Source organism: Sus scrofa, chromosome 13 (genome assembly GCF_054392235.1).
Source record: "Sus scrofa isolate SSC_HxYL_T2T_F1_AM1 chromosome 13, Sscrofa_HxYL_maternal_Yorkshire_Landrace_v2.0, whole genome shotgun sequence".
NCBI classification, from domain to species: domain Eukaryota; kingdom Metazoa; phylum Chordata; class Mammalia; order Artiodactyla; family Suidae; genus Sus; species Sus scrofa.
This window is the reverse complement of record NC_139395.1, coordinates 167,456,695-167,473,240: the sequence shown is the minus strand read 5'-3', so window position 1 is coordinate 167,473,240 and position 16,546 is coordinate 167,456,695. Positions and strand designations below refer to the sequence as shown.

Below are 16,546 nucleotides of genomic sequence, written 5' to 3'. Positions count from 1 at the left end.
GTAAGGAGAGACCATTTCAAAGCAACCTAGATATTTGTGTGAAGTGTCCTGCTAAAAAAGAAGTATACTAGGAAACAGGGATCAAAATGGTGTAGGAGTAGGATGTGGTGTTCACCTCCTACAAATAAGTAAAAAAAAAAAAAAAAAATCCACATGTTGAATGATTCTCAGAGAACATCTACTAAATGCTGGCAGAGGACCTCAGACTTCCAAAAAGGGTAAGAAACATCCACATAACTGGATAGAAAAAAGGAAAAAGGGAGAGAGAGAGAAAAGGAAAAAAAAAAAAGGAATCAGAACAGGACCAGCACTCCTGAGAGGGAGCTGTGAAAGAGGAAAGGAGTCCACACACTGGGGGGCACTCAAACTGGAAAGGAGATAAGCCCAGATGGAGAGGGAATCTCAAAGCATCAGAGAAAATTGCAGCAGCCAGTCTGAAGAGGGCAAAGCAAAGAGAGAGCTTCACAGATGACTAGTACTGCCCCACACACCCAGTCTGACACTCAGGCAGGGGCTAAGGGCAGAGGCTCTGGCTTTGGAGGTCAGTCCCAGGAGAGGACTAGGGTTGGCTGTGTGGAAACACCATGAGGGGCCTAGGGAGTGGTGTGCCACAGAAAAGGAAGTGTGGGAGGTGACCTAGGCCCTCCAGAGAAGCAAGGTGCCATTGTTGGGAAGTGTGGTAAGAGGGGACAGGACTGCCAAAGGAACTTCTTACTCTGTGCACATGTGGGCTCTCAGGCAGCAGGTCACTTAATGCACAGGCTATGGGCGTGAGTGCAAACCACCAGCATTCATCATGGACTCCAGAGGTGGGTAGGGCCCTCATCACTGGGGGGTCCCATGACCAGGCACCACCTGCCACCCTAGTCACCCCAGGGTTCACCATTGTGGAGGATCCTGCAACTGAGAGCTACCTGTGCCCCCACCCCTGGGTAGAAATGCACCCTGATGTTGTTGCCACCAAGGGTCCCAGCCCACCCCTCTGGGGGTCACTGCCACTGCCAAGGGCCTAGTGACCAGGCACTACTTGCAGGCACCACCCATTGCCCCCACCTCACAGATCATGGACCTGAAAACCCCCTATAAAGGGGATAATGGCCTGCGTAAACTGAGGAAAGAGGCAGCAAGCATCCAAAGCAGCCTTCATGCCAAAAATAAAAAAAGGTAAACCCACAGAAGCTATACAGGGACACTCCGGCATGTAAACAGATACAACAATCTGATGCTTGAAATCACTAATTATAGAGATATACAAATCAAAACTACAGTGAGGTGCCACCTCATTGCTCCAATCAAAAGACACAGAGTGGCAGATTGGATTAAAAAAAAGAAAAAGAAGCCTACAATATGCTGTCTACAAGAGACTTACCTTACGGCAAAGGACACATATAGATGGAAAGGGAGGGGATGGGAAAAGATATTTCATGACAATGGAAAAGAAAGGAAAGAAGGAGTTGAAATACTCATATAGACAAAATAGACTTTAAAGTGAAGGCCATAAAGAAAGACAAAGGACACTATTTAATGATAAAAGAATCCATTCAAGAGGAGAATATTACAATCATCAATGTAAATGCCCTTAATAAAGGAGCACCCAGATACCTACAACAAATACTAACAGACATAAAAGGAGAAATTGCTGGGAATGCAATAATAGTAGGAGACTTTAACACCTGGTTCACATCAATGAATGTATCCTCTAGGCAGAAAATCAATTTGGCAACAGAGGTCCTAAATGACACAATAGAAAAGTTAGACTTAATTGACATTTTCAGGACATTACATCCAAAAAAGTCAGAATATACCTTCTTTGAAAGTACACATGGAACATTCATAAGGATTGACCACATATTGGAGCAGAAAACTAACTTCAATAAATTTGAGAGTATACAAATTATTTCAAGTATCTTCTCTGACCACAATGACATGAAAGTAGAAATCAACCACATGCAAATAAATGAGAAGAAACTGACTACATGGAGACAAAACAACATGCCACTAAAAAGCCAATGGGTCAATGAGGAAATGAAAAAGGAAATTAAAAAATACCTCGAGACAAATGATAATGAAGACACAACCATTCAATATCTAGGAGTTGCTATTGTGGCACAGAGGAAATGAATCTGACTAGTAACCATGAGGTTGCGGGTTCAATCCCTGGCCTCACTTAATGGGTTAAGGATCCAACATTGCTGTGCACTGTATTATAGGTCACTGTATTATTGGATCCTGCTTTGCTGTGGCTCTGGCCGTGGCCAGCAGGTATAGGTCTGATTCGACCTCTAGCCTGGGAACTTCCATATGCCACGAGTGTAGCTCTACAAGGAAAAAAAAAAAGTCTATGGGATGCCACAAAAGCAGTGCTTAAAGGGAAATTGATAGCAATACAGGCCTTCCACAAAAAAGAAGAAAAATCTCAAACTGACAATGTAACCCACCACCTAAATGAATTAGAAAAAGAACAACGGATAGAAAAAGAATAAACAAAAGCTGAAGTCAGCAGAAGGAAGGAAATCATAAAGATCAGAGAGGAAATCAATAAAATAAAGATCCAACAAACAATGGGGAAAAAAATCAATAAAACTAAGAGCTGAGGGAGTTCCCGTCGTGGTGCAGTGGTTAACGAATCCGACTAAAACCATGAGGTTGCGGGTTCGGTCCCTGCCCTTGCTCAGTGGGTTAACGATCCGGCGTTGCCGTGAGCTGTGGTGTAGGTTGCAGACGTGGCTCGGATCCAGCGTTGCTGTGGCTCTGGCGTAGGCTAGTGGCTACAGCTCCGATTAGACCCCTAGCCTGGGAACCTCCATATGCTGCAGGAGCAGCCCAAGAAATAGCAAAAACAAACAAACAAACAAAAAAAAAAAAACCTAAGAGCTGAAAAGGTAAACAAAATTGACAAACCTTTGGCTAGACTCACCAAGAAAAGGAGAGAAAAAACCTAAATAAACAATATAAAAAATGAAAAAGGAGAAATCTCAATGAATACTGCAATAATACAAAAAAAAATAGAATAGTACTATGAATAATTATAAGGCAACAAACTGACAACCTAGAAGAAATGGACAAATCTCTAGAGACTTACAGCCCATGGAAAATGTATCAAGAAGAAAGAGATCAACTGAACAGACTGGTCACTAGAAATAAAATTGAATATGTCATAAAAACCCTCCTTACAATAAAAGTCCAGGACCAAATGGCTTCACAGGTGAATTCTACCAAACATACAAAGAGGAACTTATACCCATTCTCCTTAAACTTTTCCAAAAGATTGAAGAAGATGGAACACTCCCAAAGACATTCTATGATGCCACCATCACCCTAATACCCAAACCAGACAAAGATAGTACCAAAAAAGAAAATTAGAGGCCAATATCTTTGATGAATAGAGACGCAAAAATTCTCAAAATTTTAGCCAACCGAATCCAATAACATATAAAAAAGATCATACACCATGACCAACTGGGATTCATCCCAGGTTCACAAGGATGGTTCAACATATGCAAATCAATCAACATCATGTACCACATTAACAAAAGAATGTCAAAAACCATATGATCATCTCCATAGATGCAGAAAAAGCATTTGACAAAATACAACATCCATTCATGATAAAAATTATCAAAGTGGGTATAGAGGGAAAATATTTTAACATAATAAAAACCAATTATGACAAACTCACAGCAAATATAATACTCAATTGAGAAGAGCTGAAAGCCTTCCTGCTGAAATCTGGAACAAGACAAGGATACCCACTCTCACTACTTTAATTCAACATAGTATTGGAGGTCCTAGCCACAACAATCAGACAAACAAAAGAAATAAAAGGTATCCACATTGGATGAGAAGAGGTAAAATTGTCACTCTATGCAGATGACATGATACTATATAGAGAAAACCCTAAGGACTCAACCCAAAAACTACTCAAACTGATCAACGAATTCAGCAAAATAGGACACAAGATTAACATTCAGAAATCAGTTGCATTTCTGTATACTAACAATGAAATACTGGAAAAGGAATACAAAAATAAAATACCTTTTAAAATCACACCCCACCCCCAAAATTAAATAACTAGGAATTCACCTGACCAAGGAGGTGAAAGGCTTATATGCTGAAAAGTATAAAACATTAATCAAGGAAATTAAAGAGGATTTAAAGAAATGGAAAGATATTCCATGTACCTGTGTTGGAAGAATTAACAGAAAAATGGCCATACTACACAAAGCACTCTATGGATTAAATGTAATCCCTATCAAATTACCCATGATATTTTTCACAGAACTAGAATAAACAATCCAAAAATTTATATGGAACCACAAAAGACCCAGATTGACAAAGCAATTCTGAGGAACAAAAACCAAGCAGCTGGCATAACTCTCCCAGACTTCAGGCAATACTACAAAGCCACAGTCATCAAGACAGTGTGGTACTGGTATCAAAACAGACAGACAGACCAATGGAACAGAACAGAGAACCCAAAAATAAACCCAGACACCTACGGTCAATTAGTCTTTGACAAAGGAGGAAAGAACACAGTGGTGCTGGGAAAACTGGACAGCCACATGTAAATCAATGAAACTGGAACACACCCTCATACCATGCGCAAAAATAGTCAGTATGGCTTAAAGACTTAAACATAAGACAAGATACCATCCAACTCCTGGAAGAGAACACAGACAAACATTCTCTGACATCAACCTTACAAATGTTTTCTCAGATCAGTCTCCCAAAGCAACAGAAATAGCAGCAAAAATAAACTAATGGGACCTAATCAAATGGACAAGCTTTTGCACAAAAAAGGAAACCATAAAAAAAACAACTTACAGAATGGGAGAAAATAGTTTCAAATGATGCAACTCACAAGCACTTAGTATCTAAAAAAAACAAACGACTTATACAACTCAACAGCAAAAAAGCCAATAACCCAATTGAAAAATAGGCAAAAGGCCTGAATATACATTTCTCCAAGGAAGATATACAGATGGCCAACAAGCATATGAAAAATGATCAACATCACTGATTACTAGAGAAATGGTTATTACAGAAATGCAAATCAAAACTACACACCAGTCAGAATGGCCATCATTAATAAGTCAACAAATAACAAATTCTGAAGAGGATGTACAGAAAAGGGAACCCTCCTACACTGTTGGTACGAATGTAGACTGGTACAAATACTATGGAAAACAGTATGGAGGTACCTCAGAAAACTAAATATAGAACTACCATATGACCCATTTATCCCACTCTTGGGAAAATATCTGGACAAAACTTTCCTTGAAAAAGACACATGCACCTGTATGTTGATTGCAGTACTATTCACAATAGCCAAGACATGGAAACAACCTAGATGTCCATTGACAGATGGTTGGATTAAGAAGATATGCTAATAGGGGAGTTCCCGTCATGGCACAGTGGTTAACGAATCCGACTAGGAACCATGAGGTTGCGGGTTCGGTCCCTGCTCTTGCTCAGTGGGTTACTGATCCGGCGTTGCCGTGAGCTGTGGTGTAGGTTGCAGATGCAGCTCGGATCCCGCATTGCTGTGGCTCTGGCGTAGGCTGGTGGCTATGGCTCCGATTCGACCCCTAGCCTGGGAACCTCCATATGCCATGGGAGCAGCCCAAGAAATAGCTAAAAAGACAAAAAAAAAAAAAAAAAAGATATGGTAATATACACAATGGAATACTACTCAGCCATAAAAAAGAACAAAATAATGCCATTTGCAGCAACATGGATGGAACTAGAGACTCTCATACTAAGTGAAATAAGTCAGAAAGAGAAAGACAAATACCATATGATATCACTTATATCTGGAATCTAAAATACAGTACAAATGAACATTTCCACAGAGAAGAAACTCATAGACTTGGAGAACAGACTTGCGATTGCCAAGGGGGAGAGAGAGAGAGTAGGATGGTTTGGGATTCTGGGGTTAATGGATGGAAACTATTGTATTTGGAGTGGATAAGCAGTAGATCCTGCTGTATAGCACAGGGAACTATATCTGGTTACTTATGATGGAACCTGATAGAGGATAATGTGAGAAAAAGAATGTATATATGTATATGTTACTGGGTCACTTTGTTGTACAGTAGAAATTGACAGAACACTATAAACCAACTATAATAGAAAAAATAAAAATATTAAAAAGAAGAAAAAAAAAGACACATGCACACCTATGTTCATGGCAGCACTATTGACAATAGCCAAGACAGGGAAACAACCTGAATGTTCATCAACAAATGAATGGATTAATATTCATTCAGTGGACTACTCCTCAGCCATTAAAAGGACAAAATGATGCCATTTGTTGCAACATGGATACAACCAGAGATTCTCATACTAAATGAAATAAATCAGAAAGAGAAAGGCGAAGAGCATATGATATCATTTATATGTGGAATCTAAACTATGGCACAAATGAGCCTATCTACAAAAGAGAAACAGATTCATAGACATAGAGAATGGACTTGTGGGTACCATAGGGGAGGCATGAAGGGGTGGAATGGACTGGGAGTTTGGGGTTAGTAACTACTACATTGAGAATGAATAAGCAATGAGTTCCTACTGTATAGCACAGGGAACTATATCCAAACTCCTTGGATAGACCATGATAGAAAATAATATTTTAAAAAATGTGTGTGTGTGTATATACATATATATACATACATACATACATACATATATATATATATATATATATATATATGACTGGGTCACTTTGCTGTATAGAAGAAATTGGCATCACATTGTAAATCAACTATACTTTAACAAAAAATTTTAAAAAGAGATATATTATAAAACTTGCTGTGGAAAAGTTCTCTATTCCTAAAAATTAACAATAATATTTTTACTTTTCTTTCTTCTCAGTCATGTAGTAAGAATTCACATAGCATAACTTCCCTGTTCTCAAGAGATAGTTTAAAAGTAGCTCAAGCTATTAACTATTAGTAGCTTACTGTATCATGCTATTAGGTCACACTCAGAAACAGGCGCGTGCACACACACACACACACACACACACACACACAGAGAGTTACATATGCACACCATCCTGATTCACCCAGAGATGTGCATTCACAAATTCTCAGATGAATTTTTTTTTCTCTTTTGAGGGCCGCACCTGTGGCATATGGAGGTTCCCAGGCTAGTGGTAGAATCGGAGCTGTAGCCATCAGCCTACACCACAGCCACAGAAACACAGGATGTGAGCTGCGTCTGCAACCCACATCACACCTCACGGCAACGCTGGATCCTTAACTCACTGAGCGAGACCAGGGATTGAAGCCACAACCTCATGGTTACTAGTTGGGTTCGTTAACCACTGAGCCACGATGGGAACTCCCTCAGATGAGTGTTTTCATTACAAGAGGACTAGATCTAGCCTTGCTTCTAGGAGAGAGAAGGACAACCTCTCAATCATTTTTAGGGAAACGGTATTGCTCTCATGCCAAAAGCAGACAAGGACAATATAACTAAAGGAAATTAGGCTAATATTCCACATGAATATAAATGTAAATATCTTAACAAAATATTAGCAACTCAAATTTAGCAATGTATAAAGGAATTTACATCAATACCAAGTAAAAACCTAAACAATATCACTATAAAATGGGCTAAAGGCACACACAAAAAAAAATCCAAGGCTGATATTAGATGGAAAATAAGCATATAAAAATGTTAATTTAGAAATTAGGAAAATGTGATTAAAAATCCAATACATATCAGAATGGCTAACATAAAGTACTGTGGCAAAATGTGGAGAAACTGGATCCCTTATATGTTGCTTGTGGGAATATAAATATCCACTCTAGAAAAAAGCTTCCTAGTTTCTTAAAAATCAAACATGAGTTTGTGCTGTGGTGCAGTAGGTTAAGAATCTGACTGCAGCAACTTGGATTCAATTCCCAGCCTGGCACAGTGGGTTAAAGGATCTAGCATTGCTGCTGCTCTGGTCACCACTGCAGCTCAGACTCAGTCCCTGGGCCAGGAACTTTCATATGCCTCAGATGCAGCCATAAAATTAAAAAAAAAAAAATTCAACATATAATTACCATATGACCAGCAATTGGCCTCTGTCATATATTTCAGCAAAATAAAGATTTACTTTCACACAAAAACCTATACATGAATATTTATAGCAATTTTATTTGTACTAGCCCCAAACTGGAAAAACTCAAGATGACCTTCAACAGGTAAATGGTTAAACAAACCATGGTACATCCCTACCATGGAATAGCAATAAAAACTAACTATAGACACACAAAATAATTTGGATGAATCTCCAGAAAATTTAAAAAAAGGCCACGCCCCAAAGTGTGCATACTCTAAGATCCTATTAACATATTCTTCAGAGAATTATGCTGAGTGAAAAATGCCAGTCCTCCAAAGTTTGCATACTGTATGACTCTATTTATATAACATTCTTGAAATGACAAATCATAGAAAAGAACACATAAGCAGTTGTCAGAGGTTAATGAGGATGTGGGGGCAGATATAGAAACTGATTCACTGCATGAATACATGTACACAGTCACACACACATATATTGATTCACCCAGAGCACTCTCAAATGAATATTTTTATTTTACTGCTAGAGGACAGGAGAGAACATATGCAGAGTAGGATTACACAAAGGCAATATGCCTTAGGTGGTTTTATATTTCTTCTCTTCTCTTCAATCCTTTCTCCCATAACAGGCAGTTGATTTCTCCCTGGGGGTATACCTTTTAGGGACGACAAGGACCTTTTCATAGAAGACTATCACCCAATTTCTTTTTTATTAATTTATTTATTTTTTGTCTTCTTAGGACTGCACCCATAGCATATGGAAGTTCCCAGGCTAGGGATCAACTTGGAGCTACAGCTGAGGGCCTACGCCATAGCCACAGCAATGCAAGATCCGAGACACATCTGTGACCTACACCAGAGCTCACAGCAACACTGGATCCTTAACCCACTGAGTGAGGCCAGGGATCGAACCTGCATCCTCATGGATCCTATTAAGTTCGTTAACCACTGAGGAACAACAGGAACTCCCCAATCTCTTTTTTAAAATATGATTTAAGGTAGCTTAAGATGTTATGCCACCAAGAGAAACATTATTTTAAATAGGAATTAAAAAAAAAAAAACACAGAAGAACTAAAAGAGTGTTTCTCTGTTGGTGGAATTGGTAGCACCAGCTTTGCTAAAATTATTTGGGTTATTTAACCCTATAGGATTTCTTTAAAAATCACAAAATGTAGACCACACTATTCTGAAAAATAGACAGATGCATCATAAAGTGGCAAAATGGGTGGATGGGTCAGCACAAGCAATTTCCATTATTGGAAAAATAATTCAAACTCACGGCAGTGTGATGGTGAGTTAGTATTACTGACATATATAAAGGGACATACAAAAAGTAGTAGCCATAAGACAAATCAAATGTATTTTAAGACAACCTACAAATAAAGGAATCATAAAGCAATCAATTCACTTGGAATTTTTTTTTTTTTTTTTTTTGTCTTTTTAGGGCCTCACCCACACTCATGGAAGTTCCCAGGCTAGGGGTTGAATCAGAGCTACAGCTGCCAGCCTACACCACAGCCACAGCAATGCCATATCAGAGCCACATCTGTACCCTACATCACAGCTCACTGTAATGCCAGATGCCCAACCCACTGAGTGGGGCCAGGGATCGAACCCAGGTCTCCTCATGGATACTAGTCAGATTCATTACCATTGAGCCACAATGAGAAATGCCAGAAAATATTTTTTATGGAAAATACATGAAAGAAAAAGTTCATAGGCATAGCTGAACTTACTGTTAACCAAAGACTAAATTAAAATAAGACCCCAGAAGATCCTAGACACAAGCAGAATATTTTTAAAATATCATTTGTTTAAAGAGAATATATTTTAATTGCTACCTTTGTATTGGCCCAAGGTAGAGCTTTCACTTGTCACAAAATTAAAACTCTGATCAACATTATGAAAACAGTCCAACTCCATAGTGATTTGAGACCTGTTCAAATCCACCTGAGTGAGAGAAGTTTACCAGGGGATTCTGTGAGGTCTCTTCAATCCCTAACTCCAATTTGAAATAGTAGCTCTGCTTTCTTGTTAACTTGAGAAAATTATGAAACTAGAGTGAAAAGATCACCAGAGGAATTCTGGCTATTTTCCCAGTTCTTCAAGTTCTGTTGCTCTCATTACAACTCTCATCTTCTATTAGGGAGCCTCAGGAAGCTATTCTGTGAGCTGTTGTCTAGGGGACTGGATGCTACTTATTATGCAAGCTACAGAACCTGGCCCCAGCTGAGCAGGAGGACACAGACCCTGAGACTATCTAGTGTGTGGTATTTGTGTTGTTTAAAATGCTTCAAGTCTTGGACCTCTGGAAACACAGAGGAGGAAAGATCATTTTAACATTTCCCTTTTTTTTTTCTTTGATAACACAGTTCTTAACTCAGTCAGTTAGAGATGGGCAAGCACAAGTAATGCTTTCTCAGCCTTCTTGAAATGCTAACCAAAGATAAAAATGTTATGCATTGGTGCTTAAAATTTAATGCCATTTTGAAAATGAAAACCATGAGTTCCTAAGTAAAAAAATGATTACACTGTAAGATAATACTGTAAGTGCTATACAGATAAAGACATTTAAATGTAAGTGGTCCACCCTCCAACAGACTCCCTTCATTAGCCCATTTCTCCTCCCAACCTGTTCTACACAGGGAAAGAACAGAAATTTAATACACTTATATTACTTTCCTTCTAGAATATTCTCTAGGTAGAGTGCTTAAACAAGAATATACATAAGGATAAGCTATAAAATGCAATGGAGGTTAGGAAGAGGATAATACAGGTAAACAAAATGCAGATAACATATTAATATTAAGAAAAAGAAAACAAGGAGTTCCCGTTGTGGCTCAGCATGTAACAAACCCAACTAGTACCCATGAGGATGTGGGTTCAATCCCTGGCTTCACTCAGTAGGTTAAGGATCCTGCACTGCCCTGAGCTGTAGTGTAGGTCACAGATGCCACTCAGATCTTGTGTTGCTGTGGCTTGGTGTAGGCTGGCAGTTGTACTCTGATTTGACCCCTAGCCTGGGAACTCCCAAATGCCACACGTGCAGCCCTAAAAAGAAAAGAAAGAAAAAGAAAAGAAAAGAATCTTCTAAAATGACTTTTTGAGACACATGCACCCGCATGTTCATTGCAGCACTATTCACAATAGCCAGGACATGGAAACAATCCAAATGTCCATCGACAGATGATTGGATTCGGAAGAGGTGGTATATATACACAATGGAATACTACTCAGCCATAAAAAAGGATGACATAATGCCATTTGCAGCAACATGGATGGAACTAGAGAATCTCATCCTGAGTGAAATGAGCCAGAAAGACAAAGGCAAATACCATATGATATCACTTATAACTGGAATCTAATATCCAGCACAAATGAACATCTCCTCAGAAAAGAAAATCATGGAGTTGGAGAAGAGACTTGTGGCTGCCTGATGGGAGGGGGAGGGAGTGGGAGGGATCGGGAGCTTGGGCTTATCAGACACAACTTAGAATAGATTTACAAGGAGATCCTGCTGAATAGCATTGAGAACTTTGTCTAGATACTCATGTTGCAACAGAAGAAAGGGTGGGGGAAAAACTGTAATTGCAATGTATACATGTAAGGATAACCTGACCCCCTTGCTGTACAGTGGGAAAATAAAAAAATAAATAAATAAATAAAATGACTTTTTAATACATTCTGAAGTCTATAAACTAACATTCATCCATAGAATAGTAAGGTAATATGCTTAGAGATTTCTGTAAATATATATTTGAGCCATTTATGATATTGGTTTAAATGTTATTTTGAACATTAAATTTAAAAACAAAACATAAAAATCCACAATCCTCAAAAAACAACCCTCTCTCTGCATAGGCATCGCCTTTGAATACTCATACATACTTCATCAAGTTACCTCAATTTTGAATTAAAAAAAATCAAATTGTGACTGGCTGCTCATCCCTCTATTTTGATCTATTCTACCTTCCAAAAGAGAAAGCAGTGGAGGCACTTATCAGCATAGTTTGAAGATTCTTCTGGATTATCTCTGCTTGAAGAATTGGCCTGACCCATTAAATCCACCTATCTGTCCCCTATTTCCACCCTACATGCACACACACACACACACACACACACAGTTAAAAGAACACATAATATATTAGCAAACAATGTTCCACCAGCATAAATGGGAAGAAATAAGAAAAAAATTTTATCACTAATATAATTCACCAACTCTTTCTCATGAAAAAGTATTCATAATGCTATCATTAGAATTAATGTTTTTCGCTGCTCAAGAAGTCTGCTGTCTCTAGCTTGCTTTTAGTTCTAATAAGGAAAGGGGTCTCAAATCAATAAATGGCTATCATTTTGATGATTTCATAAATAAATAAATTTCATAAAAAATCATTATATTTTTATTTGCTTCTAATTCTTATAAATGACAACTCTTACCATTGTGATTAATTGCAGAAGAACTTGGGAACTGATAAGCAGAGAAAGTTGAGCTGTTTTAGGTTATGCAACATCATGTTAAAAGGAGAATTATTTTAAAACTTTGGCTTGCTTTTTTAGATATTCTTTTACCGTTTAATTCAGAGACTCTATTTTCTTCTAAAGTCCTATTTGTTAAAATCCTGAATCAGAATTATCAGTTCCTAAAAAGGAAGGAATTAAGATACAAATAATTATTTTTTTCAGGGTATAATCTGTTGAGTTGGTGTCTGAGCTCAAACAATAATTCCAACCAATTTGGAAGCATTTTCATATAATTTCACGGTCTATGAAAAATCCATTTGGAAATCATGTGTGACATTTGTTATAAATAGTATATTCATACTTACATCCCTCTGTTTTTCCATTTTTCATCAACTGCTGTCTTACATATTTCTAGGAGGGTCAAAAACCTGCCATCAGTTTGAAATTACTGGGATATGGGAATTGAAATCATCATTCAGATTTCTATAACTTTTATTTTTTTTCACAAAGACCTAAAGAATACATTTAAAGAACCTATTGGAGGTTAGAGGATGTGTTTCTTTATGGCAGAGACCTTATTTAAAGAGCTGGATTTCTCTGTAATCCTTTCAAAAGATACTCATGCATGCACTGAATAAGAAATATACTAAACACTAGCAGTGTATTTTAAGCTTTAGCCAGGCTAATATGCTGTTTTAATTTCTCTCTCAGACCACCAGAAGTGCATTGGTGGCCTAGTGGTTAAGAACACAGCATTGCCACTGCTGTGGCTCGGGTTACTACTGCAGCTCAGGTTTGAACCCTGCCCAGGGAATTTCCCCGTGCTACAGGAGCGGGGAAAAAAAATAGTTTTGGGGGGGAAATATACATATATATATATATATATATATCCCAACATAAAGGTTACTTTTCCTCTAAACAAGATTATAGAAAAATAAGGATGATTTTCTTCCATTTCTTATTACTTACATAATTCTAAATACTTATTAATGCCATAAGAAACTATACACAATTGTCATATACTATCTGTAGTGTTAAATATTAGGATAAACCTATAGGAATTAATAAATATTTCATCAGTCTTTCTTAAGGAATAGCTATGACCAGAGTATTAGTAATGTAGTGTTTCCTAGATTAGTGTGCTCTGCTAACTAAGCTCTATCCAGATTTTACCTTTATAACCCATGAGTTACATGTGTTGCTTCAGTTGAGGGTCTCATGATCTATGTGGAAAGCCACTGTGTGTGTGTTTGTGTGTGTTCATGTGTCGCTTATCAAAGCAGCTGAGAATGTGTAGCTAGATTAATAACATGTATGTGTAACTTTGTACCCATGCTGTACAATGGGGGAAAAAAAAAATCTATCACTAGGAGGAGTTCCCGTTGTGGAGCAGTGGAAATGAATCTGACTAGGATCCATGAGGATGCAGGTTCAATCCCTGGGCTTGCTCAGTCGGTTAAGAATCCACCGTTGCCATGACCTGTGGTGTAGGTTACAGACGTGGCTCAGACCTGGCGTTTCTGTGGCAGTGGCATAGGCTGGCAGCTACACCTCTGATTCGACCCCTAGCCTGGGAACCTCCATATGCTGTGGGAGCGGCCCTAAAATGCAAAAATAAATAAATATCACTAGGAATAGAAAAGTTAATATAACTACTAATTGTGGGTCAGTAGGATCATTTTTACATACAGACAAATTATTAAAATTGACAAAGGAAAGAAAAAACGATCTGCATTTCTCTAACAATTTAATATCTGACATAGGATGGAAAGTGTAGGATTGCTGGGTAATCACAAAACTATATGAAAACAAAAATAACAGCAATATTAAATACAAAGGACACACTGGTTATTTTGTACATAGATTATGTGAGAGAGGCCAAAAAAGCATTATTCTCCAGTCTGCTCTGACTCTCCTCTAAATACATTGGTGACTATATCTCAGGACTTTACCCATCACAAACACATGTACTATCTATTACATTCATAATTTAGTATGTATGAGGAGAACATAGTTTCAGGTATTACCATAGGACAGGAAATCATTTTCAACATACAGATTATCCCAAGAAAGTTTTATTTGTGCATTTTTGACATCATGATGATTTTATTTTTGCCTTCAACTTTACAGGCTTGAATGTGGTTTTTAGAGATTAGTACATAAGAATAAGTTTAGGAGGGGTGAGATTAATAATTAATTACGCTGAGATTATTACCCATTAATCTATTCATTTATTAAAGGCAGGGTTTAGAATCATAGATGCTTTTCTCTCTGATTTTGTATGCAAAGCACATGGCTTTTTGCCTAGCCCATAGCAGAATGATTCAATGACTATTAGTTTCTTTTATTTCTATCATCATGTGTATTTGTAGGGTTGAAGGGTTTCATTGAACTTTGTGAAAAAACCAAAGAGGTTGAGCAATACTTTGAAGCATTTATTTCAAACTCTCATTCATTCTACAAATATTTATGGAATTATTATTATGTGCCAGTTCTTATACATTGGCACGGTCTGTATAGTTCAGCCTAGACAAATAAATAAGGCAATGCAGTGCGGTATTGAGGTTATGAACAGAGATGGGAGATGAATACTATGCCTATTTTAGAGACTCTCAGAAGAGAGTTGGTGTGGAAGACAGTTAAGTTGGAAAGAGCAGACAGTATAAAATCCCTACAGCGAACTAAAGCTACACAAAGGATTCTAGGAACTAAACAGATTTTGTTAAAGTGACATTTCAATGTTATATGTACAAAGATCAACCAAAATTGCAAATATGGGAAATCTGGTTTAGCTGTAGAAATATAATATTCTATATGAAAAAGAGGGTATGTGGTTTATTAAACTATGGGTAAACTTTGGCCACCTAAACATACAGTTGTACCATAGCTAAATAAATGGCTTTTCAGTGAAGTAAACTACAACCTTACATTATCCTTTTTTTTTAGAAATTACTTCCTATATCATTACAGAGGTGATTGAAATATTGTTTATTATATATATCCCATAATTTTCAATGAAAATAAGTAATTTTAATAAAAAATTTTAGCTTCTATATTATGTTCACATTATTTTATAGTATTTCTTCACTAAATCAATTTATTCTTCACTGAATTGGTAATACTCTTCATATTAAATTATTCTTGGTATAACTTAAAGTCAGTCTAATGCTAAATGATGCTTATTAGTGGATGAAGCTGCAGATTGGATACTGAAGAAGCTCTCTCTCTCTTTTTTTTTTCTTTTTTTTTAGAGCCCCACCCACAGCATATGAAAGTTCCCAGGCTAGAGGTCTAATATTTTCTGAAGAAGATAAAGGCATTTCTTTTTTCTGAATAAGAAAAAAAAATCAGGTAAAGGAATCTGTTTTCATATTAATTTGAAAGCTTACATTTTGGCACACCAAAAAAGCCATGAGAGTTTCGGGCATGGTTGAAACAATCCTCTTTTTCATCCTTTAACTTTCTTGATAGAGAACTTCAAATTATTAAACTCCAACTTAATTTTCTAAATGGCATTTTCCCTTAATTTTATTATTTGGTTTACAGAAAATTCTAACCTCTTGCTACTGTCTATTGTAACAAAATTGAACAAGAAGAACAAAGAAAATCATTATAATTTGAGAATGAATTTTCATTCAGTAAATGGATTTCACCTCCAACAAATCATAATGAAGAATGATGACTTTCTGGAACATTTAAAAGACTAAGTACCCACAGAGTCAAGTTAAAACCAGCAAATTGGAGAATGGCTTATATAATTTATGACACACATCCTAAACACAGAAGACTTGTGATAGAAAAAGAGTTAACAAATCTCAAGAAAAAGTCTAACTGCAAAGATACAAAATGTGCCACAGTAAAACAAAAAGCAGTTATTTACAATTTCTCAAGTTGTTGACTTTATAAGTCAACCGTTTAAGAATATTAAGGAGTTTCCATTGCGGCTCAGCAGGTTATGAAACTGACTAGAATCCATGAGGATGCAGGTGTGACCCCTGGCCTTGCTCAGTG

At 37.3% G+C, this 16,546-nt stretch overlaps 1 long non-coding RNA gene across 1 annotated transcript in view; it reads right to left on the bottom strand.

Annotated features, from left to right (window-relative positions):
* The window catches only part of LOC102158095 (uncharacterized), an 899,417-nt gene that overhangs the window by 323,496 nt on the left and 559,375 nt on the right, over positions 1-16,546 (bottom strand). The gene's annotated exons all lie outside the window — the stretch shown is intronic.